Source organism: Pelophylax lessonae (genome assembly GCF_965119305.1).
Source record: "Pelophylax lessonae genome assembly, chromosome: 10".
NCBI lineage: Eukaryota > Metazoa > Chordata > Amphibia > Anura > Ranidae > Pelophylax > Pelophylax lessonae.
Window position 1 is genome coordinate 147,519,531 of NC_138777.1, and position 20,409 is coordinate 147,539,939.

Consider the following 20,409-nt stretch of genomic DNA (forward strand, 5'->3'; position numbering starts at 1 on the left):
ATGACCTATGTGGGCTCCCCAGCCGAAAAGACTTGCATCCGTCGTTACTCTGACCTGAACCGTTGGCATCCAGAGTCTCCCTTGAGAGAGGGAGTCTTCCTTTAGCCACCATGTTAGCGATCTTTTTACAGTTGGAGGAATTGATATTAGGCCGTCCAACTCCGAGGTCTTTCCGTTCCAGTGGCTCAGGAGGTATCCCTGCAGTGGTCTCATGTGTAACTGAGCCCACTGTACTGCTGGGATGGCCGCTGACATGAGGCCCAGAACCACCATGGTGTCCCTTCTTGAAATTTGGTGCGTTTCTATCAGGCGTCTTGTAGCTTCTCTGAGCTTCGTAATCTTGTCTTCCGGTAGTAAGATTTTCTGCGAGACTGTGTTTATCAGATAACCCAGGAACAGCATCTCCTGTGAAGGTGTTTTGTGGGATTTTTGGGTGTTGATCACCCATCCCAGAGAGGTGAGGAAGTCCTCCGTTATTTGTAGGTTTTCCAGCACTTCTGACTCTGATTTGCCGTATATCAGGAAATCGTCTAGCAGGGGATAATTTGGACCCCTCTTACCCTGAGATCCTGGATTACCTCCGCCATAATTTTGGTAAATATCCTGGGTGCTGATGAGATTCCAAATGGGAGTGCATGGAATTGGAATAGGCGCGTTTGTGACTCCCGTTTGGTTGCAAACCTCAGGAATTTCTGATGCCCTGGATGGATAGGCACGTGTAAGTAGGCGTCTTGAAGATCCAGAGTCACTAGGAATGCGCCTTCTGGGAGTAGAGTTCTCACTGAGAAGATGGATTCCATCTTGAACCTCCTGTACCTTACTCTGCGGTTGAGGTCCTTGAGATTTAGAATCAGGCGGTGTTTGCCTGATGGTTTTAGCCTTAAGAAGATTCTGGAAAAGAAACCTTCCCTTTGATGTGATAGGGGTATTTCCTTTATTACCTCCTCTTGTAATAGGTTCGAGATGGATTCCTCCCAGGCTTCCCTTGCTGGTGATGTTCTCGGTAGAGATGTTACTCGGAATTTGTGAGGGGGGGTTGTCACGAATTCTATTTTGTAGCCTTGTTTGACGATCTGTACTATGAACTGATTCGTACAGAACCTTTCCCATTGGAGGAAGAAGAATCTTAGTTTCCCCCCTACCAGCCGTCTGGCGTCACTGGGGCTTGTTGACATTGCTACTGTTGGTCGGAAAGGCGTTGTTTGACCTGCCCTTGTTTCTGTTGTATACCCACTTCCTCTGGGTATTAGGCTTTCCTCCCTTGGTTTGTGTGTCGCCTCTTGGGCGGTGAAAAAATCTCTTCTGTTTCTCCCTTTTCTTAGAGGGGAAACCTTTGGACTTGTCCGCCGATCTTTCCAGAACTTTGTCTAGTTCCTGACCAAAAAGTAGCTTCCCATCAAAGGGGATACTGCACAACTTATTCCTGGAGGCATAGTCTCCTTCCCATGTTTTGAGCCAGAGGGCTCTTCGGGCTGAATTTACTAGCCCGGAAGTTCGGGCTGCAATTCGTACGCCCTCCGCCGCCGCATCAGCCATGTAGGCCACCCCTTTCTCTATCAAGAGGAGGGAGTCTTGTGCCTCCTCGCTGCCCGGGACTTTTTCCAGCTGTTCCCTAAGCTGTTCCAGCCAAAAGGATACGTTTCTAGCGACACATGTGTTAGCCATGTTTGGCTGAAAAGATGCCGCCCCGCCTCATAAGCCCTCCGAAGTGTCACGTCGATCTTCTTATCCATGGGATCTTTTAGGTGTCTCATGTCTTCGAACGATAGGTCCGATTTTTTCGATACCCTGGCTAGAGGCGCGTCAATTTTCGGGCACTTGGACCATATGCCTACTGATTCCTCGAACGGGAATCTCTTTTTCATCGCTTTTGGGAAGAAGAGTTTGTTTTCAGGGCATTCCCATTCTTTCTTTATAATCCCTTTCAGGGATTGGTGGACTGGGAAGGTGCGTGTTTTCGGGACTTGTAGGCCCCTATAGAGTCGGTCTCTCACCGTTCCTGGCTCTTCCTCTTCTTGTAAGCCTTCGGTTACATATATTGCCTTCAGGAGTTCTTCCGTTTCTTCAGTTGGAAATAAGTGTCTAGTCACCTTTTCCTGTCCTCCGGCAGGAGTTCTCCTTCCTCGTCCTGGGAATCTGATTCTGAGGATTCCTCCATCTGTCTGGCGACTTTTTGGATCCTTGCTGTTTTTAAGCGGTATCCAGACGTGGATGGTTGGTCCGCTTTTTTCATCCCGTCTATGGAGGATTGTAGTGATTTCAGGGTGGACGTTACCTCTTTTTTGAAATCAAGAAAATCCTTTCCCATTGGTTTAGATTCTTCAGAAATTACTTTCCTGTTGCACTTTTGGCATAATAGCTTGTCTGAGTCCGTTGGCATTTTTGTCCCGCAAGTACGGCAGTGCTTTTTCTTTGGTTTAGCAGCAGTGTCCGTAGCTTCTATGTGTTTGGGCTGTAACGGCAAGAGAGAGACAGAGATACATATCTAGTTATCTGTCGTCTAGGGGTGCATGTACCTCCACCCCCGGCTAGCCCCCCCTTTTTTCCCTCTCCCCCCGGGATCAGTAATAAGGAAAAGAAAAAAAATTTTACCCCTTTTTTTTTGGGGGGGGGCCTCCCGGGTATGGAGTGGGGTATCCCCCTCTTCTTCCCTCCATACTCGGGCTGAGCCTCTGGCAATAGGGACTGGTCCTCTGCCATTAGGACCGCCTGGAGGGAAGGAATCCTGCAGCAGGTGAGCGTAGCCAAGCCGAACCGTCTGTGAACTGGCGCCATTTATGTTTAAATTTCCCGCCAGAGCCCTCTGACGCGATTCCGGCGCTTTTGCCCACACTCAATATGGCCACCGCCCCACTTCCGGTAGCGGCGCCATATTAGCTGCGTCACTTCCGCCGCGCCAGCGGCGACGCTGGCTGACACAACACACGCTGGAAACTCCACCGGGAGCCCAGCGTGGGGATGACACTTCTGAGGGGATATGGCGAGCGGCTCAGCACGGCCTCCGGCTGGCCGCCATGGTCCCCTCTATGTCGGCTGTCCTCATTCCCACACGGAGCAAGGTAAGCTGTTTTTGGGCAGTATGCTGGACACTACCGCCTCGGTCTCCAGCCCATTTGCCCAAAGAACCAGGGGAAGAGGGTGTCTTCCTGTTCCCCTCCTCCCCTTAGGATGTCCTCCTCTCTTGCCCCCATTGCTGGTACCGGCCCCCCTGATACTCTTATCGGCCCTGGCCGGTAAAGAGAGGAGGTATCCCGGGACGCCTGCCCAGGATAGGGAAATAAAAAATAACAAACGGGGGATGTTTGGAATCATGCTTGTGTAAGCAGGACAGGAAACACAAGAACTGTGGGGCAGCCTGTGGGGCGGCCTTTTAAACTTAACTGTGCTTGTGTTTCCTGTAGGAGGAGGAGCCATCTCTCTCATGTGACCGTCCTGGAGGATGACTTGGGAAATTCCCTATAAATAAATAATAAAGTCCAATAAATAGTATGATGCAATTGTTTGTCAATACCAATGTGATATATTGTAACCAAAGTGCTGTGTGCAAGGGAAAATTTCCCAAAATGAAAGTCCAATAAGCTGTTGGGTGAAGGTCTGTGCTTTCTGCTTGTGTCAGATAAGAATTATATTAGGGTGCTGGTGCTGATCTGGGTTCTTGTTGTGCTCTGTGTGGTGCTCTCTTTCCCTTATGTAATTGCACTCACCGCAATTCTTTCCCCGTAAAGGGGCAACGAGCCTTGCACAGCAAGTAGGTGTCTGGATGGTCCTACGTTTCCAGTAGACATTGCATAGCGGCCGCTCCTGATGACGTCAGCACTGACGAAACGCGTAGGGCGGGACAGTGCGTCATTTCCGTTAGTGTGGTTCCAACTCGTGGAACGCATCCGCAACCCGGAAATCCAAATAAAAATCCAATGTACTACCAAAGACACCTTAAAATGTTTATTTACAAAAGCACACTCACAAACATGTAAGGATAAAACGCATATCAAATGCAACTCCAGTGTTGGGAAGGACACATCTCTATGGTCGGACAGCTAATGCGTTTCGGGAGGTACGCTCACTTCCTTAGGGCTGCTGTCCTTCCCAACACTGAAGTTGCATTTGATAGGAGTTTTATCCTTAAATGTTTGGGAGTATGCTTTTGTAAATAAACAAAGGTGTCTAAGGTAATGCACTAGGCGTTTGCGCCCTCCTTTCTGTTTTTAGTGATTTGGAGTTTTCTTTTCACGGGAAGACAAAAAATGCTGTATAAAGGACCAATTGGTTCCTCGGCTCACACCATACCACTCCAAGGACCCCTCAGGATGTAGCTTGAGAAGAATGTACTCCACCAAAGATACAGAAAGAGCTTATAGTGTAGTAATTTTATTGATTATTTAAAAGCAATATAAAAGATTTTTCACTCAGATGTAACTGTGCATGCCTGGCACTAAGGTTGCTACAGCATGTGCAGATGTGAACTGTATGGTGCCGGCGTGCAATCCACACCTCACTCTCAGTTCCAGGCTCGAAAGGAAAGAGTAGTCACATGGGATTCTGGGAGTGATGAATCCCCGCTCCATCATACATTTCACTATACTTGGCGTCTTCAGGAACTGACAAAACGCTGTTTCCGGTTTGCATATATATTAATGGAGGGCGGGGGCAAACTTAGGAAAAGATGTCTGCCTCTAGCAGGATATATTTATCCGCACATACTGTACAAACCCTAATGTTTGCACAATCGTATATGATTTTGACAAAGACCATGATGAGATGTGAAATTTTAAAATGTAACTATGCCGCTTACACAAAGAATAAAAAAAAGATACATATGATAATTTTATGATTGAGCAGACCACACATGAGAGGTCCTGGATTTAGACTCCCTCTAATGGGGATATCTAAAATTGCATAACAAGAATGTATAATGACTTTGCCATACAAGTAGAACCATGATTGATCTATTTACATCATAAGGCAATACTGCACTTCTTTTAAAAGGGAGTGTAAAAAAATGGCAGAGAGTTGAATGTGAACAAGATTTTTCAAAAAGGAGTATGGAATAAAAACTAAAATTTATAAAATATCCTTGAATAAAACAATGTAAAGGAAATGGAAGCAGGAAGTGGAAAATTAGTAATCAGTAATAAAGCAATATATAAGCAGTATACTTCTGGCTTTTTGGAGTTGAAGAGCTGTGGCTGTGGATCCTATTAACGCTCCTTTTCTTTGGAAACGATTGCACGTTTTTGACCCCAATTGACTTTAATGGGAGTGCCTAAAAATGCACATATTGTGTTTGCATGATTTTGTGCCTATCAACTAGCTTTCCACAGACTAAAAGAAAAAAGTTAAAGCAAGAAATCAATGAAAAAAATGTGTAGAAACCCACACGATAAGCACAAATCTGAAGATAAAAATGTGCTGTAGCACCTAGGCTATCTTTAATTGGAGGCCATACCTTTATTTTGTGGATGCAAGGGCTGCGGCATGTGTGCAGTGTGTACTGCAAGTAAAAATTCCACTATCGGAATCTTAACTACTTCATAATCTATAACATGTATACAAACATTCTGAATTGAAGTAGTGAAAACAAGCTCATGAGCTTGGTACTCCTTTACAGCCAATTGGCTATTCAGTAAAAGTGATCTGGGTGCCTCTGCACCCACTTTATAATTTTTACTGCAGTTAGAAGTGCCCCCTGCTGCCTGCAAGACCATGGTAAACGTTTGTGGTAGCTAGATACAAAGGAGATTAAGGAATATCTGTTCCTCGATCTCCTCGAACAAGCCCTGAAGTGATGATTTAGTCACTTCTGGCTTCAGAGTGGTAATTCCCTGGGAAGCAGCTAATCAAGTATATGCGCTTTATTAGCTCCACCGGAGGGCAGGAGAGACATTGGGGGGGGGGGTCTAAAAGACCCCTGATAGCCCATAAAAAATGACCTGTCACCTGCCCAATGCCAACACATAGGGGGGCTTGTTTGTCTCTTTGTAATAGCAATAAACCTACATTAAAAAAAAAAAAGAAAAAAATATTTTTGGCTGTGCAAACAGACACAGATAGCTGAAGCTGCTGCTGACCGGTCATTAAAGTGTATGGACTCGACAGCTGCAGCAGCTAGCAAAAACAGGGGCCAAATAGCCTGTGCAAATGTAACCTAAAGCTGGATACACACTACACAACTTTCTTTAGATTTTTTCCTTTAGATTTTCCAAAACCATATAATATGAGGTTAAATCTAAACACTTTCAATTTGCATGCAATCAGGGAGGCCCCTGCACTACATAGTTGAAGGTAAATCTAAAAGCAAAAATTGTATAATGTGTATCCAGCTTAAAGGAATAAAAGCTGATCATTGTAGCTTCCCTGTCAGTGTTAAATAGTGTGTCTCAATCTCAGGGGTCCCCAACTCCCAGGTCATGGACCGGTGCCAGTCCACAGCCTGTTGATGACCAGGACACCCAGCAGGAGGCGAGCGGCGACCGCGGTCGTCACTCACGACCTGCTGCGTGGCCATGTCCGTCTGTCCTCTCCTGACTCCTCTGCCCACCCAACAATGTCATCCTATCAGCAGGGAAGGGAGCAGGAGGAGCTGCAGATCGGAATGGAGAGCTTTTCCCGCTCCCTGCCTTGCTGATAGAATGACATTGTCAGGCAAGTGGGGGAGCCAGGACTGAGTGCAGCCTCTGACCTACCAAAGGTAGGAGTCCTAAGCAAAAGAGGGAGAGATTAAAATAGGGATAGAGAAAAGGGGAGGGGGCAGACTGCAGGGGCACTGTGTGATGGAAGAGGTTGTGATTCCTAGGGGCACTGTAATCATTACAGTGCCCCCTTTACAGAGTAGTACCCACAAAAAATCACAGTGCCCCCTTACAGACCAGTCCCTTTTATGTCACATCCTCTCTTTAAATTACCACGCCCCTATACATTAATGTAAAGATACACTAATATAAAAGGGGGGTTGTGGTGTGAAGGGAGGGGGGCAGAGGACAGACTCTGAATGTCTCAACCCCCCAACCTGGAAAAAGTGGCTGCCATGAAACCGGGGTCCCTGGTGGCAAAAATGTTGGGGGCCAATGCTCTATCTACTACATCTGCAGGCCAGCTTGTTCTGTTGAAAAAAATAACAGACCTACTGGCTAATAAAGGAAGGAAAGCCTAAGAAGAAAATGAATACAGCGATCACATCTAAAAATGTGAAAGCTGCAATATAATAAATGTTTGCTTTTGGGTTTAACACGGCTTTCTGCTTTGGGTAAATGCCCTAATGAGGTAGTATGCATAGCATCCTAGCATTTTATGACAGGCTTACCTGTCATACTGTACAATATAGCTGACAGGCAGGGGAAGTATTCATGGCATTAGAGACTGATAACGAAAACCAATTTTATGATAGGTGATCAATGATCTACCAAAACACCCAGATCCTTCTCCGCCATTCATTCCCCCAGTTTTATTCCCCCTAGTATGTATGATGATGTAGCCCCCCCAAGTGCATAACTTTACATTTATCATCGCTGAACACCATATGCCACCTAGCTGTTCACATCATTTACATTATTCTGATACTTTTGTGAATCTCAAACAATTACTCTCTACAGCTCCCTTTTCTTAAGGCTGCAAAATCTTGGTTTTCATTGTGTATTATCTCGTATTCATGGCTGCATGTCCGCTTCATGCTTCCCCTATGCAGTGGAATAAACGAGCACCACACACATACAGAATGAAGGATTCCCCTTCACACAGATAAAAGCACATTAGCAGTGGTATACAGGACATCGCTTTGCACTTCTCAATAACAGTGTATCACCTATCTATGCGCTCACCATGTAAAGCCATGCTGACAACCGGAAGCCAACGTGCCGGTGTTGTAAAATTTTGTCGGACCCGTGAAAAAATCGGACCTCGTCACTTCCGGTTATGGGAGTCTCAAGTGCGCATGCGCAGAAGACATTATCTTGGTTTGGTAAACTTATAACACAGAGCGACCAGTTGAATGAGAGGAGGCGGGGCTGAGGTGGGACGGAAGACACCGCCGCGTCATCTGCAGAGCTGAATAGAGGAGGCGGGACGGAGGTGCGACCGTGTAATATATGCAGGACTTTAGCGACTCCTTCTGTTTTATTATCTTTACTAATTATCGTATTATTTACCCTTAGGATTTCATTACATTTAGTATTTCTTATTTTGCATTATAGAAATACTAAATGTCATGAAATCCGAAGGATAAATAATACGATAATTACTAAAGATAATAAAACAGAAGGAGTCGCTTAAGCCCTGCATTTATTACACGGCCGCACCTCCGTCCCGCCTTCTCCGCCAGCTCTGCATATGTGCCTCCCTCCCGTCGCACCTCAGCCCCGCCTTCTCTCAATCAGCTGTCCGTTCTCTGTTATAATTTTGCCAAACCTCGAAAAATGTCTTCTGCGCATGCGCACGGACGACTCCTATCAACTGTTTTGTGACGCTCTGTCACCGGAAGTGATCCAAATGCGCTCCGCTCTAGCGGTATGACATAGCTGGATGGGGAAGGAAACGGAGTGTGGACGGCGGAAGTGACGTCAGTGGCAGAGAAGTGTAGTTAGAAGGGGATTCTTAAGGCTCTGGCGACTTAAAAAGGGTATATAGAGGCTTAGAGAGATGGCAGGCTAATAGGATGGAAGTCGTGGAGCACGTATTGGCTGAGTGGGTGGTGTCCCAGCCATGTACACGGTGTATCTGCATAGCGGGCTCGTTGTGGGCACTAGTTGTGAACTGCCAGCCAGCACGTGACATTCCTCCCTCCTATATTAATGCAAACGCTGAGGAGATTCATGTGAGACTGTTTTCACATCAGAAGAAGGAGCAATACCTCACCATACCAGGAACTTCTGAACATGGGGTCATTGTAGTGGGTGGGGCCAATAGTGGCACAGAACTAAGCTAACAGTGGGAGGGGTTTAAAACCTAAACCTAGAGTGCAGGAGTCAGAAATATGTAACATACAAAATGCAGGGGACTGGGCTAGGTCAGTCATTTACATAGTACAGGGGTCAGTTGTGTTATGGACAGAGTGTTTAGGTCAGGAGTGGGTAATGCACAGAATGCAGGGTCAGGTTTATACATTAAACAGCCCAATGCACAGAACTCCCAGAGATTCTTTTTACCACCACCTGCTTGTACAAAGCACAGCATTACCACCAAGACATATGCATGCAACATACACACTGTGTCTGCGTGAGAGGTGTTTTTTGAAAACAGTGGGCCTATGTGCAAGATTGTGAGTTTGGGACCCTCGTGTTCATGGACAAACTGAGCATGTTTCTAATGGTGCTGAATGTTGGTCTTGCATAGTACATAATAAGATGGTGTTGAGTAGGGAATGTACAGCACCATATCTGTGGAGGGCCAGGGTCCAACGATGGCTGTCGCGCACCTATTCAGGGGTCAATAGTAAGCAAATTACTTAATATTGATCTCTGCATCACCTACTATTGCCTTTTTACCGACCTCTGAACTCTGCTCACTAATGACCTTTGAACTGTGCTTCACTTACAGTACTTCTGAATTTTGTGTCACTATTGATTTCTGAACTGTGCATTCTATGCATTAGGATAAAAGGCCCTTTGTGTGCAGCAGCCCCCTAATTCTTACCTGAGCTCCCTCCTTATTCAAAGATGTCCACGAGTGCCTCAGTCATGTGGGACCCTCTTTCCTGATTGGCTAAGACACAGCAGCAGCGCCATTGGCTCCCGCTGCTGTCTATCAAACTCAGCCAGTCAGGAGAGGGAGGAGGCAGGGCCAAACGGCAGCTCTGTGTCTGAATCAATACACGTAGCTGCAGCTCGGCTTGGGTGCCCCCATAGAAAGCTGCTTGCTTTGGGGGGCACTCAACAGGAGGGAGGGGGCCAGGAGCTCCAGCCAGGGACCCGAGAAGAGGAGGATTCGGGCTGCCCTGTGCAAAACCAACTGCACAGAGCAGGTAAGTATAACACGATTGTTATTTTAATAGAAGAAAAATTAGACTTTACAATCACTTTAAGGGGTCAGTAGTAAGTGACAGCGGATTCAGAGTAGAGGAGTAAATGAAACACATGATCCGCAACAGTAAAAAAGCCATCACACATGGTCCTCAGTTTTATGTGTTTCCTCCAGCCTGACAAGATCTCTTCGTTTTTCATCCTTTTTTGGCCATCTTGCTAGGTAGCAGGGCCAGCTCTTCCCTGAAAGTTACATGGGTGCCTGGTTGGGGGAGTATAGAAATTAGTTTGGGGAAGCATGCACCAGGGGGAGTTTTCTTGTCACTTCTTACAATTAATTTTCTTGGATGGTGAAGGGGGCTGTGGCTGAGTTGATGGACCTTATCCCATGCAGGGGCATGGATTGTGGGCTTTACATGTTTTCTTTTTACCTTTGCACTGGGTGCTGCAGCTTGCCAAAGTTTACAGTTACTTAGTCCCGACTTGGGGTCTGTGCTTCATTCAGGCCAACCCCCAGGGAGAGAAAAAAAGAGCAGCCATCCGGTGGGGGATCTTCCAAGAAATGTTGCGCACCATGTGAAGAGAAAATGTCCAGCTCTAGGAAAAAAAGCCCTATTTAAGGATTGTCTGGATAAACGTATTAAAAAAAGAGTCAGTGTGCTTAAAGACTTTATGAAACAGGAATTAGCACTTACATTCCAATCCTTTAAAACCCTGATGGATGAGTCAGTGCATGGGAACGCAGTTCAGAGTACTGCTGGCACTGGGGTATCTGCAGCTGCTCCCAGCCTGGCCGGAGTGGGGAAGGAGCAGGGCTCTTCCGAGAATTTTGGAAGAGTATTCGGGAAGCAAAGAGGGGGAGATTCATGAAAAGAAGGGAAATAAGTTGCAGAAATTCCTGTTCCCGACAGAAGAAATGCAAGAGCTATTAAAGGCCCTTTGGACTTGAATCCAAAGTAACATTACTCCAAGGGTCCTCCAGGCATACACCTCAAAAATGCAGTGTTCCCCCAAAAGCCAGGGCCCATCATCAGTGGGTGAGAGCCTAGTCCTTTCATAAAAACCCTGTCCTGGCTAGGTCTCTTACAGTCCTCTCACTTGATGTAGGGGACCTGTCAGGGACCTCGTTCAGCAGGTGCTCATTTCCATTCAGCAGATGCTCATTCCTATGCGCATGTGCAGAGTCATGGACACAGAAGTCCAAGACGAGCAAGAACTAAAATGCGCATTGGCGCATACATGCGGGTATACGTAGGCGTGCGCACGCATCCACAGATTCTAGCGCCCAGCAGCCTATTTAAATTGAGAGTCTGCCTGGCTTCAGTGCTGGATTGTCTTCAGCTTCGGTTTCTGCTTCCCTGATTTCAAATCCATGTCTGCTAACCTTGTTCCTGACCTGGCTACGTCTGATCACCCCTGCCTGCTATATCTGATTCTCACTTATGCTACTGACCCGTCTTGGATTTATGACTTCTCCACTTCCTGATTTGGTACCCCACGCCAGCACGTTATCGACTTCTCTATTTACACTCCAGTCAGAACAGGGACACTTATTGTTAGGACACCTACAGGCTGATGATGGGGAATGCTGTCTAAAAGCCATATCTAAAAGAGTCAGCTGACCCAGTACAGTGATGGGGGAGGAGCTTCAGGAGGTTGTGATCACTCTATGAGGATGTATGTCAGTGGAGACGCATGGAGCAGAGAGAGACAGCAGTGCAGGGGGAACCGAGTGGACACTGACAGCAAATAAGTGACACTGAATCCAGTCCCCACCACCACTGCTGATTCAATCCCTCCCTAGCACTGCCACTCATCCTACCCCACCCCCAGCACTGCCACTCATCCTACCCCACCCCCAGCACTGCCACTCTTCCCCTCCCTCCCTAGTACTGACACTCATCCCATTCCTCCCCCAGCACTGCCACTCATCTCCCCCCTCCCCCATTACTGCCAGTTATCCCATCCCTCCCTAGCACTGCCACTCATATCACCCCCCCCCCCCCCCACTGACATTCATCCCAATCCTCCCTAGCACTGCAACTTATCCCACCCCAATTTCCTAGCACTGCCACTTATTCCCCCCAGCACTGCCACTCATCCCATCCCTCCCTAGCACTGCCACTCATCCCATTCCTTCCTCGCACTGCCACTCATCCCCCCCCCCAGTACTGCCACTCACCCCTTCCCTCCCTTGCACTGCCACTAATCCCACCCCAAGCACTGCCACTCATCCCAACCCCCCAGCACTGCCACTTATCCCACCCCCCCAGCAATGCCACTCACCCCATCCCTCCCTAGCACTGCCACTCATTCCAGCCCCCCCCCCCCCCAGCACTGCCACTCATCCGACCCCCCCCAGCACTGCCACTCATCCCCTCTCTGCACAGCACTGCCACTTTTCCCACCCTCCTTAGCACTGACACTCATCCCACCCCCCTATAACTGACACTCCCCCCAGAACTGCCACTCATCCCACCCCCCCCCAGCACTGACTCATCCCATCCCTCCCTAGCACTGACACTTATCCCCCTAGCACTGACACTCATCCCACCCCCCCCCCTTAGCACTGCCACTTATCCCACCCCCCAGCACTGACGCTCACCCCCCCCCAGCACTGTCACTCATCCCACCTCCCCAGCACTGTCACTCATCCCATCCCCCCCTGCACTGCCACTCATCTTATCCCATCCCCCCAGCACTGGCACTCATCCCATCCCCCACCCTAGCGCTGGCACTAATCCCATTCTCCCCCCCCCTCCTAGCACTGGCACTCATTCCATCCCCCTCCTAGCACTGGCACTCATTCAATCCCCCTCCTAGCACTGGCACTCATCCCATTCCCCCCCTAGCACTACCAATCATCTCATCCCCCTCAGCACTGCCACTCATCTCTTCTCCCCCACCAGCACTGCCACGTATCCCCCTCCCCCCACCAGCACTGCCAATCATCGCCCTCCCCTATCAGCATCCCAACCCCCCAGCACTGTCGCTCATCTCATCCCTCCAGCAGGGGCGTATGTTCAGGATTTCCAGGGGTCACAATTGCATGCTCCAAGGTTCCCATACAGCCCCTTGTACACCTGAATAGAAGGGGGCGGCATATAGAGGAACCAACCCCCTTTATTTTCCTCCTGCAGCCTTTCAGCTGCTGCAGGAGGCAAATAAAGGGGGTCTATCCCTCTATATGCTGCCCCTCCTATCCACCGCCTGCTGCCTCAAGCTCTTGTGTACTCCTTGGCCCCCCCATACTCCACAGTACTGCCGAGTTCCGCCCTCCTGCCAGCTGCTGCGGGGGATGCTTTGTGGATGGAATGCAAGGAAGAAGCCAGTGAATGTGTAATTGACTGGCCTCTCTCTTGTCTTAATGAATAGAGTCAGTGATCTGTAGTGATCTCTGACTAAGTTCATTTATAACTGAGGAATAGTAAACTGTGTTTACTATGCTTTAATTTATGAATGAACAGGAAGCCTCTGTACAGAGCTATTCCTGTCCATTCATTCTGTGCAACTGAGGCTGCAGGGATGGAGATTGGAGGCTGTGCCCTCAAACTCCTTTCCCAGTTTCAAAGATAAAAAAAAAAAAGAGGTCTGATTAAACCCCTGAAATCTCACCCACAGTCCATATTCCCATCACACATGTTCATGGAATGAGCTCCTAAGGTACTGGGTGCTGTTGCGACTGCCAACTGGAACCTGCATGATATGTAGATATTCGCCAGCACACCAAGGATCATCAATTTTGTCCAAACAGTTTTTTATTCAGGAAAGATCACATCACAAAACGGTGTAGTGCAAAGTTTCGGAGCCACGCAGGATCCCTTCGTCAGGCCTTTATTTGGACCGAAATTGATGATCCTTGGTGTGCTGGTGAATATTTACATATGTTATCTCCCCCAAGCCCCCACAAGGGGCTCCTAAAAAAATAAAAAAAAAATTTAAAAAAAATAATTAAAAAAATTAAAATTGTAAAAAATAAATAAATTAAACTGGTAAAAAGAAAATACTCCAGTGGCGGAACTGCCAGGGTTCCGAAAGTTGCACTTGTGACCAGGCCCTAGCGTTTCACTGGGTGTCAGGGGGCCTTTTATGGTTTCTTGCACCCGGGCCCGGAAGGTTCTATTTACGCTTCTGGTGAGGGTTGTACTCACATTTGTGAGATACTGTATATCTCATCACTATGATTGCTTACAGCTGTCATGATGAAAGCAGTATGTAATAAATTCTCTAACACCATTGAAAGACTGCATACATGCGTATGCAGTGTGCAATATCTGGGAGGTACATCCTCCCAGATCAACACTTGTCCAACCAGGCTGGAAGGTACTGTATTTAAAGGTTTCAATCATGTTGCTCCTTTTCCTTTCCCTTTCCCCTCATGTTGCTCCTTTTCCTTTCCCTTTCCCCTCAAGACTATACTGTATATATTATCTTCCTTAAGTCTCATATAATATTTTTTCCTGGGCCTTGCACCATTTTTGGTGCCTGTCTCTGGACTCATTCTTTCTTATCTTTATATAAGTGAGATCTCCACAGTTCTCCAAATGAGTTTAGACTAAAGCTATAAATGGAGGTAAGCTTCCTTTTAGAGGTGGAGATCTACCTAAACAACATAGAAGAGATCAAAGATCACCAAGGTGCAGCACCCTTTTATTTATGTTTGTTTTTTTTTTATAAAAAACTAACTAGCAAAGCCCCAATATAAAGTAAGAACAGCATGAAGAAAAATCGAATAAAACAAATGTCAATGTAAAAATAAAAACTTGGCCAACCTCAAGGCTTGGTTCACACTAGGAGATGCAACCAAGCGTGCACGTTTTTTAACTTTTTTGTTTGTTCCTGTACATTGCGTTTAGGGCAGACTAATATTTGTATTAGCATGCCCTATAAATGCATACAAAAAGTGTCTGCCCCGAACAGCATGGTACTGTGGTACCATGTGTTTTGGTAGGCATGAACGCACATATGTTTTCAAGATGTGTGGGGGTGCCATTAGGAATTAGTGCTACTGTGCAAATCTGAAAAGGGGCAGCATCTTTTTGCATGCATTCCTGCAATGCGCTGGTGTGGGAAAAGCGTAAAAGTTTGTTTCAGTGAGAAACTAGGTGATGTACAGATGTAGAATCAGCCAGCGGGGAGCAAGGTTCAGCGGGCACAAATGGGGACATTAGCGGTATGGTGTTCAGAGTTCCTAAATCCAAGGTGGGTATTGGGGAAAAATCGCAAGAGCAGACTAAAAACAACATCAAACGAGGATATAGCATGCATCCTCATAAATATGAGGGATGATATTATTAAAGGAGCTATGGATGAGGTAGAATCCCTATGGGTAGAACTTCAAAGGGAAGGCACTATGGGGAAAATAATATTGGGCGTATGCTATAGGCCCCCCAACCAGAGGGAGGAGGGGGAGGCTAACCTCCTTTCACAGATTGGATTGGCAGCAAGGATGGGAAATGTCATTATAATGGGGGACTTTAATTATCCAGATATAGACTGGGCAGAAGTAACTGCGCATTCATCCAAGGCTCAGCAGTTCCTAAATGTTTTGCAGGACAATTTCATGGGTCAGATGGTAAACGCACCGACAAGAAACAATGCGGTACTAGACCTACTGATTACCAACAATAAAGACTTGCTCACGGATATAGAAATACGGGCCAACTTAGGAAATAGTGACCATAGGTCAATTAGTTTCAGGATTAATAATTAGTAATAGGAAACACAAGGGTAATATAAGGACACAAAATTAAAAAAAAAAGAAAAAACTATTTCCTAAAACTGCGCTCTTTGCTAGAAAATATCAAATGGGATAGAACCCTGGGAACAAAGAACATGGAGGAAAAATGGGAGTGCTTCAAGAGCATAATAAACAAAGGGATTAGCCAGTGCATCCCAAAGTGAAATAAATGTAAAAGAGCAAAACTAAACCCTGGGTGGCTAAACTCCAACATAAAAATGCATATTAATAATAAAAGAAAAGGCCTTCAAAAAATATAAGGCTGAGGGGTCATTGGCAGCATTCAAGCATTACAAATAGTGTAATAAGAAATGTAAAGGCGAAATCAAGGCGGCTAAAATAGAGCACGAGAGACGTATAGCGGAAGAGAAAAAAAAAACCCTAAGAAATTCTTTAAGTATATAAATAGTAAGAAAGCGAGACCAGAACACATTGGCCCCCATAAAAGACGATGAAGGGAAGCTGGCCACAGAGGACAGAGAGAAGGAGAAAGTGTTAAATAATTTCTTCTCTTCAGTCTTCACATAAGAATTAGGGGGCTACACTAACCCAGCTTGTAATGCTAAATTAAATAATACACCTCAGGAAGTACCACCATGGCTAACAGAGGATAGACTTAGAACTAAACTAGAGAAACTTAACATAAATAAATGACCGGGACTGGATGTCTTGCACCTGAGGGTTTTTAAAGAGCTCAGCCAGGTGATAGCCAGACCATTATTCGTGATCTTTAACGATAGTCTACAGATGGATATGGTGCCAGCTGATTGGAAAAAAGCCAACGTGATATACCAATATTTAAAAAAGGGCAGAGATATATCCCGGGTAACTATAGACCGGTCAGTCTAACATCTGTAGTCTGCAAGATTTTGGAGGGGATGTTAAGAGACTACATACAAGATGTTAGTAATGAAAACGGTATTATTAGTAGTAATCAGTAGTAATGGACGAACATCGGCCGAGGCGGTTCGAGAACGTCAGCCGCAAATTTTCTCAAATGTCCACGAACCGCAATTTCGCGGCGGGCCCCATTAAATTTAATGGGAGGCGAACTTTAAAAACCTTTAGGTCATATTTGCAGCCACAAAAGACTTACTAGCTGAGCACAAATAGTCCCACCACATGGACAATGTCATAACTGAAGTATTGCAATTGGAAAAGTTGCCCTAAAAAATGTTTTTTTATTCTTACAGCAAAAAAATTTTTTTTTTTTCATAAATCAGGCAGAACTGACAGCAGCCAGTAAATACATGTCAAATACATATAGGGTCCATTCACACATCTGTAAAATGGGTCCACATCCATTCCACAATTTGGCGGAACCTTTACAGACCCATTGATTTCCAATTCCAGTCTGAAAAATTAGGCATTCACAGGATAAAAAAGTAAGTGCAGGCCCCAAAAATTAGCCCACATGCGTTTACCTGACAGCTAAGAACGTTGTATTCTGTGGCTGAAGGTACATTAGGCATTCACAGTATACAGAAGTAAGTGTCGGCCATAAAAGGCCCCAAAAAGTAGCCCACATGGGTTTACCCGACAGCTAAGAACGTACCATTCTGTGGCTGAAGGTTTATTAGGCATTCACAGGATACAGAAGTAAGTGTCCGCCATAAAAGGCCCCAAAAATTAGCCCACATGGGTTTACCTGACAGCTAAGAAGGTATTATTCTGTGGCTGAAGGTACATTAGGCATTCACAGGATAAATAAGTAAGTGTCGGCCATAAAAGGCCCCAAAAATTAGCTGTCAGGTAAACCCATGTGGGCTAAGAACGTAGTATTCTGTGGCTGAAGGTACATTAGGCATTCACAGGATACAAAAGTAAGTGTCGGCCGGTATAGGCCCCAAAAATTAGCCCACATGGGTTTACCTGTCAGCAAAGAACGTTGTATTCTGTGGCTGGAGGTACATTAGGCATTCATAGGATAAAGAAGTAAGTGTCGGCCAGTATAGGCCCCAAAAATTAGCCCACATGGGTTTACCTGTCAGCAAAGAACGTAGTATTCTGTGGCTAAAGGTACATTAGGCATTCACAGGATAAATAAGTAGGTGACGGCCATAAAAAGTCCCAAAAATTAGCCCACATGGGTTTACCTGACAGCTAAGAACGTGGTATTCTGTGGCTGAAGGTACATTATCCAATCACAGGATAAATAAGTAAGTGTCGACCAGTATAGGCCCCAAAATTTAGCCCACATGGGTTTACCTGACAGCTATGCATGTGTCCCGCATGAGCAGCCACTGGCGAGGTGAAAAAAACCCAAGCTCCCCAGAACCTGTCCTGCCGTAGAGTTCATACCGGTAGTCGTTAACTGCTTGTTTCTGCTGGAGCAGCCTATCAAGCCTATGCAACGTTGAGTTCCATCGCGTCGGGCAGTCACAAATAAAACGCCAGACGGGCAGGTTGTGTCGCCGCTGAATGTCAGCAAGGTGAGCCATGGCTGTGTAAGATCTTCTGAAATGGCCTGAGATTTTCTTGGCCTGCCACAAGACGTCCTGGACCCCAGGGTATTTGGCAACGAATTGCTGCACGACCAAGTTCAGGACGTGTGCCATGCATGGCATGTGTGTTATTTTGCCCTGTTTCAGCGCACTCAGCAGATTGGCACCGTTGTCGCACACCATTTTACCAACTGTCAAATTCAGCGGTGTCAGCCACTGATCTGCCTGTGAACGCACAGCTGAAAGGAGTGCAGGACCAGTGTGGCTCTGGGTTTCCAGGCACAACAGATGCAGCAAAGCATGGCAACATCTCACCTGGCATGTGGAATAGGTTCTGGGGATCTTGGGCGGCGCAGCGGAAGAGACGGTAGCAGCGGAAAAGGAGGAGTCAGCTGAGGAGGAGAGGTAGGATAGAAGAGGAGAAGAAGAGGCAGGCCTCCATGCAATCTGTGGCGGTACAACCAAATCCACACCGGTGCCACGGGTTACATGCTTGATGGCCGTCAGAAGGTTCAACCAGTGGGCAGTAAAAGTGATATACCTTCCCTGCCCGTGTTTGCTAGACCATGTGTCTGTGGTCAGATGTATCTTGGCACCAACGCTGTGTGCCAGAGATATATTCACTTGCCGCTTAACATGACCATACAGCTCTGGAATGCCCTTCTGCAAGAAATATTTCCTGCCTGGGACCTTCCATTGTGGTGTTCCAATGGCCACAAATTTACTAAAGGCCTCCGAGTCCACCAGTTGATATGGCAGTAGTTGGTGGGCTATCAGTTCCCACAAGCCAGCAGTCAAACGTTGGGCAAGAGGGTTATCCGGCCTCATCTTTTTTTTTTCTGCTCCAACATTTGGGCCACAGAAGCCTGCCCTTTTCCAGAACAATGTGACGACGGCATCATGGAAGGTGGAGTGGAGGACAATTGTAAGGAGAAGGAGAAGAGGCTGGACAGTGAGAGCCTGGAGTGTGGCTTTGTGGGTTCTGACGGTGTTGCTCCCACTGGGCTCGGTGATGGGAGTTCAGGTGCCTTCTTTAGGCGGTCGTCCCTAGGTGAGTGTTGGGCTTGCCGCTACTTATCCATTGACTGCAAAGGCTGCCGATGGCAACACCGTTGTCAGCAACGGACACATTAAAAAAGCCCACACTGCGGAGCCATGTGCCGGCATCCTGGGAGCGCCAGATGTGACTGAACATGGTTGATGGCTCGCTCCTGATACATTTGCAGTCTACTTTGTACCTCTTGTGCAATGCAAGTTCCGCCTGCCTCTCCTCCCTATCTGTTGCTCCGTCTCTCTCCCTCTGAACTCCCCTCCTCTTCCTCTCTTGTGGCCACCCACGTGACGTCCATAGACATGTCATCTGGTGCGTCCTTTGACGTAATCGAACGCACCTTCTGAAACTTTACACTTTGGCCCCGGCCTACTGCTCCTGCCCTAACCTACCCCTACCACCCCTGTGGAAGGGCCTGCCTCTTCCTCTGCCTGTCATTTTTTAAATTACCCTGTAACAAAAGTCTCTAGAGAATCGCAGTATATCTGGAAAAAGGTATATAATACCCAGCTTCAATCTGTGGTATTGGGGGGCCACAGGTTTATCACACCAGTTCTACAAATAATTGGCCAGTAACTGTTGTTACTGTGTGTAGCACAGTTAACACAGCAAAATAGGCCAAATTTTTGCAGGAAGAGAAAAGACCGGGCGCCGATCTAAGTGTAGCAATAAAAACTTTTAATAGCAATAGCAAGAGTACTACTCACAGGAGTATGTTAAAAACAGGCATCTCAATAGTGGGTGTGCAGAGTTCGTCCGGGGGGTCCTCCAAAAGTCCTGTTGGAACTGGTGCTGCGAGGGATATGCAGCGGCTTCCTGGTGCGGGACGCGCTGATCTCTCTGTGTTGATCCGGCAGCGTGGGTCCGTAGGATGGAGGGCCGTGGTGTCACTTCCTGGTCGACTCTGCGTGCTTGAACGGCGACGCGTTTGCGGAGCATGCGCTCCTTCTTCAGGCCGTGCAGGGGCCATATTGGATGTGGGCTTTTATGCCAGTAGTGTGGGGAGCTCGGGTACGGTGGCTCAATATGGCAAAAAGGTACTAGCACTGCAGCGGAGCGCCTCGGGGATGTGTGACAGGCAGGGAACAGTGTGGAGAAATCAGGATGAAGAAAAGTGTATGTAGCTTAAAACTTTGATTGGCAACATATGTTGTGAAGTGTCCCGATAGTGTGTGGCATAAGTGTCGGTCTGTATTAGATTTGGGAAAGGGGATGCCAATTGCC

At 46.9% G+C, this 20,409-nt stretch overlaps 1 protein-coding gene across 1 annotated transcript in view; it reads right to left on the reverse strand.

Annotated features, from left to right (window-relative positions):
* ZNRD2 (zinc ribbon domain containing 2) overlaps positions 1-20,409 on the reverse strand; it is a 45,793-nt gene that overhangs the window by 25,222 nt on the left and 162 nt on the right. The window lies entirely within an intron of this gene.